General features: G+C 35.9%; 1 long non-coding RNA gene across 1 annotated transcript; it reads left to right on the top strand.

Moving 5' to 3' along the window:
• The first annotated feature begins 824 nt into the window (after positions 1-824).
• LOC135077114 (uncharacterized) lies at positions 825-1582 on the top strand. Its single transcript, XR_010258398.1, has 2 exons — positions 825-1070; positions 1407-1582. It is a non-coding gene; the product is annotated as an uncharacterized LOC135077114 (long non-coding RNA).
• Positions 1583-7715: the final 6133 nt, after the last annotated feature.

The raw sequence follows: 7715 nt of genomic DNA, 5'->3' as shown, positions 1-7715 counted from the left end.
AGCTATGGCTTGTTGACTATAATCCTAAACTATCAGCGCGCGCCCAAAGTTGCCCGTTCAGAAGTTACAAGGTTCCAAAATATGAGTTAAATATTTGTCAGTAATTTAAGGTTAATTTAAATTTTTAACGTATGGAATCTTTATATTTTCGTTGAATCTTTAAAGATATTCCAAAAAAAAACACTTTTACTAACTTTTTTTCATTTTTCAGAACCACATAACTTGTGAACGGGCAACTTTAGGCGCGCGCTGATAGTGTAGGATTATAGTCAACAAGCCATTTCATTTCATACAACGAAAATGGAAAATATTTTTTTCCAACCAAACTATTGGTTTTAAAGAAAATCTAACGACATATATTCATCAGAATAACGTAACGTATCGATAGGTATTTTTTTCAAATAGAAATTATGAAAAATATTGCTATGTCCATAAATCGCAATTTCGATCCATAGTGTGACGTAACCTATCAATATGAATTTAAAAAATAGAAGTTGTGAAAAAAAACGCTGTCCAAAATTTCGCTTTTCGATCCATCCATAATAGAAGTTTTTTTTTTTAAAACATGATGATGACATTCACAACGCTGAAAAATTATTATTTTTATCTCATAAAGATAAAAGTAAATTATGCCTGCTCCACTTTTACCTACTTTCGAGGGACCTTAATTTTTCAGTCGTACAAAACAAAATTTGACAGAAGGGCGCTACACGGGTTAAAATTCACATTTTTGTCCTTTGACGTTTCAAAATCTTTTGATTAAATTTCCGAACGAAACATCCTATCACTCTCTAATCTATGGTTCCTTTTTTCTTGCCAAACTGTCAAACAAAAGTTTGTTTTGATTTGGTTGGTGTTGTTTTGTTCGAATGAAATTAATAAGAATAGTTACTTACATACATATCTCAAAGAAATAATCTATAGCTGAAACAAGTGATCTTAAAAATAATAGTAACAGAAGCCTTGTACAATATTGCAACAATATCTAAGTTTTCAATGTGATACTGTTACGTTAACTCTATGCATATTTTGCCTGTGTAAAATAAAGAGAATGGTGATTGCAGCGTAAGGTAATGCTTGATGATAACTATGAAACGTTTGATAATTGATGGCACTATTAATTATTCAATAATATTTAAGAGGTCAAAGTTTTTGAGGATGAATGTTTTTTACTCTTGCACTCTAAAAGTATTGTACAGTTTTGATGAAATTGTTTAACTATAAGGCTGGGTTACACCATCTTACTTTAACAAACATCAAAAATCTATCAAACTTCATTCAGAAAACACCAGTTATCGTTAAAGTTACGGTCAAAGTTATGTAATGCAACTGAGCCTTAATGTTTACAACAAAATGTAAGCACAATATCTATCAATTTAATTAAAGTTATATATTTTACTTTTCAGATGTTAAAGTGATCAATAATGATGTACAACTTGTCCCGGAAAACCAATATTTAATGAAAATTAATAAAATCTTAACAAACCAAAGTAAACTGTTCATAATTCCAAAATATTTAATTGAACATAAATTGATTATTATCTTTAAATAAGCCTTCTTAATAAATGAGTGTTTTAAAATTCATTGGGTTTTAATTAATATTAAATATGTAATAAGTTGAGATAAAAATGATATAGGAATGTTATCAACTGAACTAAGTAAATATATAATAAAATGTATCAATCAATCATCAATGTTAATGGAGTTCAAGATAATAGTAATATTTTAATGGTAATGATACAGACGGAGACAAGGCTATTTTCATAAATAAATACAGATGAAAACTTTTAAATACTATGTCACTTTTAAGAACTTATTCTACATAATAATAGGTTTGGAAGTTCTTTACAAGCTTAAACTTGTTTGTTTGGCTCTTGTGCATAAAATCTTACTTTTACAAGCATGGTATGCAGCTAAATGCATCAAATAAATTATTATGTAAATACTTTTATCCTTCTTACTGTTAGAATTTTGCTGTGTGTAGGTTTTTCATATCCAGATTTATTCTTAGAGATGTTTTCTTTGTGTAATGAAGTACTATAACACTAACTTAATTTAGTAGTAAGTAGGCAATACTTACCACATTTAGTTTCAACAAATGTCATAATAATACGAGTAAGTACTTTAGTAAGTCCTGTTCTTTATATTTTTAAAAATTATTTTGGGACTGGATGTCGCAATACAGGGTGGAATTTTATAATGCCACCTGGAGGGAAAGTACTTTTAATATTGTAGATAGAACTTTTTTCTCAAAGAAAATATTCCTTTATTTTTGAAAAGAAATAGAACTACATTCAAAGATTTACAAACATTTTCTTGCCACACCCAGAATCAAACCAACTGAAATCTATTAAAAATTACAACCTGTATTTTTATTGCATCAATTGTTATGGTTAAGTATAAGGATGAAATCTCTTTAATAAACTTGATAAATCAAATGAAATGAAAACCATGAAATCTTAAATTATTTTATTTATGTACAGAACACATTGTATGGTATGGTGGACAATTTTCGAAAATCTTTCAATGCAGTTCTCTTTCTTTTCAAAAACAAAGAAATGTTTTCTTTCAGTAAAATTTTCTAGCTACAGTATTATGAGTACTTACTGATATGTACCATCCTAGACTGCATCTCACTTAACACCAGGTGCGATTGCGGTCAAATACCTGCCTTGTCTAGCATTAAAAAAAACTTTTCCTCTAGGTGGCATTACAAAATTCCACCCTGTATATCCAATAATATTTATTTATTTAATTAATAAGTACAATTTATAACACACAAAAGTTAGTGAGATGGCTGAAAGAAATTTCGGTAAAGGGGGTAAAACGAGATCCACGCGTACGAAGTCGCGGGAGGCCGCTAGTTATTTCATAATGCGCGCTCGTTGCCTCGCACAAGTACCTATGTAACCTATGTACAAGTTACTGATTCTTGCTTGAGAAATAATAAGAATTAAAATCTATAAAAATGTGTAGAATATAACTACCCACAAGGGCTGCTCTCATGTGGTGGGGCTTATCACCCTGCCAGATGGGTAGGACCATATGAGTTGAGAACGCGGGACATTACCAGGAGTAAGTATTGGCGTGTGCCTCAAACATTCGTCAGCGGTCCCTATTCGGTCTCACACAAGGAAAACGTCATTACGCCTTCGGCTTTCAGTGTGCGGCATGAATGTATTGTACTGGTGGTCACTGTTCGAGGCCTATTAAAAGGGCAGGGGATGAAGAAGTCGATTGGTCATGTGGAAGACTACAGCCGGCAGAAAATGGTCGTTACCTACCTAAGTGGGCTTTCTGGAGCGGTATTATGACCCGTAGCCCGTCAATGCTAGTGTCATCCGGTTGGCAAATGACCATGCTACCCAATGTCGCAGTCACTATGCCTAGACAGCCTCCACCACTCGCCACTGGTACCTCCGGAGCCGTCCTGTGAAACTACCCTTAGTGCAATTAAACGCACTGCCCTCTAATCTATAGATATAAACCAGAGCCCCGATTACGGTAACTTTAAACGTTTCCAATCCAGACGCGCTTCATCGATTCTGCGATACGATTGGTCAGCGTAATGATCAAAACAGCGCAGCGTACATCAGCTGTTTTGACCAATCGTTTCGCAGAATCGATGAAACGCGTCTGAATTGGAGACGTTAAAAATTACCGTAATCGGGGCTCTGTTAACCAAGTGCGTTTCGTGCCACGCGCAGTGTAGGGTTCCGTAGTTGCCCGTCGTTACCGCAATATATTTCTGAAGCAAGCAATTAGTACTTCATCTTAACACTTTTAATGGGGGGACGCCCTAAGTTACTCGAACAAAAATTGGCTTCAATAAAGTGCTACTTTAATATTTTGCAAACGGGATCCGTTTACATAAAAAAATTGTCTTAGAAACCCCTAAGCCCACAGATGGGGTAGAAGATGAAAAAAAAATCCCCACTTTAAATATAGGGAAGCTACCCTAAAAAATATTTTTTTAAATTTTGTTTTATTACTTTGTCGGCATGATTAGAATACATACCAATGGTTAAGTGGCAATACCTCCTAACTAACAATACTAAATTTTTTAAGAAATCGATTTAATTTCCTGTGGACATTTTCCATTCGAAATTTTTCTCCTAACTGATATTTCTTTTTAGATAGCAATAAAACTTTGTGGAAATAGCTGCTATATGCGCAAGTAATATTCTTATAACACTGGGCTGCAGTCCTGTCTTAAATATTAAAATTAAATTTATGGAAAGAAAGAAAGAAAGAAACATTTATTGCCATGGACATCATAGAAGACAAAAGATGTAAAATAATAGAAAAAAAAGTAAATAAGACATAGGTGACATAAAACATACAATGAAAGTGAAAGTAAACTGAGCAGTGGGTCTAGACAAAGTGCAAATTATAATCGCAAACCAGTCGAAAAGTGGTCGAAAAAGCCCCTTTTTTGTATGGAGTTTTGACGGATTCGATTTTCGATTCGATCAAAAAGAAAAAGTGCGTTTTGTCTAGGGGGGCAGTGCCACCCTGTCGCACAGCGATGTCCATCGCAATGGGACCCCACTCAGCATATTCCGTGGCCCCCGGTGAGGGAGGCCACGACGCTGGTTCTCAGTGTGGCGATTTTCGTTCTTTGACTATCGTTCGGCCTTGGGTCTCGCCTTAGTGAGCTCCTGTATACAATTTGTATCGAGAATTTAGTTCGGTTACGAAAGCGATTGACAGCTTGGCGGCCATCTTGGATTTTCAAAATTTTGTATTTTTTCTTTGATCTGGACTACTTTCCGCACCGAACCCCATTTTTACTTTTTCTCTAAGTTTACCGAGTTCCGAACAGCAATGCCTTAAAAACCTCATGTCCAAAAATTGTGTAATCCCGTAACTCCAAGTGTTGCCAGGTCATCGAGATAAAAATGGTCAAATGTCATTAGTTTCACTTATTTGCACACGTTTCATCATCACCGGAAGTCATTATTTCCATTTATTTCTTAAATATAAGGACCAAATCTCCAACAATATGGCAACATTGCAGAAATTTCTTTACCCAAGCGATACCTCTTGACAAGACACATGAACGCCTCATACAACCCAATTTTCGCGAATATTGCCAACTACCCTAATAATGAATTTTAAAAATCAGAAAAATGAAACTTTTTACCAATTGGCCGCTTGCTCCGCCGCCATCTTGATTTGCCATGATTTTTTATTTTTCTAATAATTAGGGTCATATAACTGACCAAACACCATTTTTAGATTTTTTCTGCCATATCTCCATCTGTCCGTTCCTTAACTATAAAGATACCTACCCATGTCGCAAAAAATACTCTTTCTCATAGCTTCCAGTGTTGCCAGGTAATCGAGAAGAAAATGGTCAAATAACCTTTTTAGGATTAGCTACTTTGCACGAGTTGACATTCAAATTTTTGACCGGAACTCATTATTTACATTTTTTACATTTTTTTGACCAAATCTCCCAAAATATGGCAACACTGGTGAAACTTCTTTACCCAAGCGACACCTCTTGACAAACACACACATACAATTCGACTTTCCCAGATGTTACCAACTACCTGAAAAAAGCATTGGAAAAATAAAAAATCTGAAATTTTTTACAAAATGGCCGCGCACTCGGTCGCCATTTTGATTTTCTGATATTTCGAATTTTTCCTATAATGTGGGTCGTATAACCCACTAAACCCCATTTTCAGACTTTTTCTGCCATAACTCCTTCTGTCCGTCCTTAACTTTAAAGACACCCATGTCGCAAAAAATACTTTTCCCCATAACTTCCAGTGTTGCCAGGTGATCGAGATGAAAAAGGTCAAATGTCATTTGCACGACCCTTTTGCAGGAGGCGTCATCCAAATTTTTGACCGGAAGTCGTTATTTCTACCAGTTTTTTGGACCAAATCTCTCAAAGTATGGCAACACTGGAGAAATTTTGTCACCCAAGCGACACCTCTTGACAAGACACACAACCGCCTCATACAACTCGGCTTTCCAAAATGTTGCCAACTACTCGAAAAATTAATTCCAAAATTTCAAAATTTTCAACTTTTTACAAAATGGCCGCCCGCTCAGCCGCCATCTTGATTTTTTGACATTGCGGATTTTTCCCATAATTTAGATCGTATATCCGACAAAACCTCATTTTTAGTTTTTTTCTGCCACAACTCCTTCTGTCTGTCCTTAATTTTAAAGTCAGACATGTCGCGAAAATTTGTTTTCCCCGTAACTTTCAGTGTTGCCAGACTTTTTTGATAAAAATAGTGAAATGTCATTCGGATCCCCAATCGTCACCAAACTGCATACCAACTTTTTGGAATTTCTAGAAATTTCCATTTTCTACTATCCGAGGCCGTTGTGGAAAAATTTCTACCAAAATGGTAGTTTTTTCCGATTCATAGCAACACTCGAGACACAGACCAACAATCGCTCGGAACATTGTACCCTACTCCGGTGTCGCCATCTACCGGAAAATTGGTGTCAAACTTTAGGGAATTTCATAATCGCAACAAAATGGCCGACGGCTCAGCCGCCATCTTGTTTTTTGATAATCTGTGAATGTGGCTCTTAAGAAGACTATACATGTCACAAATATTCAAAAGAAATTTTCAAAAACCATTGCACAACTCAGAATGACAACTCCCTAAACACACCCCTGAAATCTAATTTTCAATCCAAGATGGCGGCGCGGCCATTTTGTTTTTCCGTTTTTTTCTCACATTTTCGAACACCAAATGACAACTTCAACCGGCCCCCAAAAAATAAAAAAATCAGGACGTAAAACGAAAAAGTTGGTGTGTCAAAAAAGGCCGCCATTTTGGTTTTTAGTACAAAAAATCTGATAAACTGCGTGTTGAAAAATCTAGTTCGAAACAAGTGCTGTTACTCGTACCCTCCTCCTCTCTAAACCCCCCAAAAATGGCCATGATCAGTGAGTCAGTCATTGAGTGGTAATCGTGCTAAGTATACAATTTGTATGGAGAGATTAGTTCAATTACGAAATCGGCTGAAAATATGGCGGCCATCTTGGATTTCTAAAATTTTGCATTTTTCCCTTAATCTGGACCATTTTCCGCGCCGAACCCCATTTTTACTTTTTTTCTATCCTCACCCAGTCCCGAGGAGCAACGCCTTAAAAACACCCATGTCACAAAATTTTGTGTTCCCGTAATTCCCAGTGTTGCCAGGCGATCGAGATGAAAATGGTCAAATGTCATTAGTTTGACCTATTTGCAGGAGGCGTCATCCAAATTTTTGATCGAAAGTCGTTATTTCAATTTTTTTCATTTTTGGATCAAATCTCTCAAAGTATGGCAACACTGGAAATTGTTGTTTTTCCAAACGATACTCCTTGACAAACTACACAATCGCCACAAACAACTCGACTTTCCCAAATGTTGCCAACTACCCGAAAAATGCATTTGAAAAATCAGAAATCTGAAACTTTTTACAAAATGGCCGCCCGCTCAGCCGCCATCTTGATTTTCTGACATTTCGGATTTTTCCCATAATCTGGGTCGTATAACCGACTAAACCTCATTTTTGGATTTTTTCTCCCATATATCCTTCTATCCGTCCTTAACTTTAAAGACACCCATGTCGAAAAAAATACTTTTCCCCGTAGCTCCCAGTGTTGCCAGGTGATCGATACGAAAATGGTCAAATGTCATTTGCACGACCCCTTTGCAGGAGGTGTCGTCCAAATTTTTGACCGAAAGTCG

The sequence above is a fragment of the Ostrinia nubilalis genome, chromosome 13 (genome assembly GCF_963855985.1).
Source record: "Ostrinia nubilalis chromosome 13, ilOstNubi1.1, whole genome shotgun sequence".
In the NCBI taxonomy this organism is placed as follows: Eukaryota; Metazoa; Arthropoda; class Insecta; order Lepidoptera; family Crambidae; genus Ostrinia; species Ostrinia nubilalis.
This window is presented reverse-complemented; position numbering and strand designations above follow the sequence as displayed.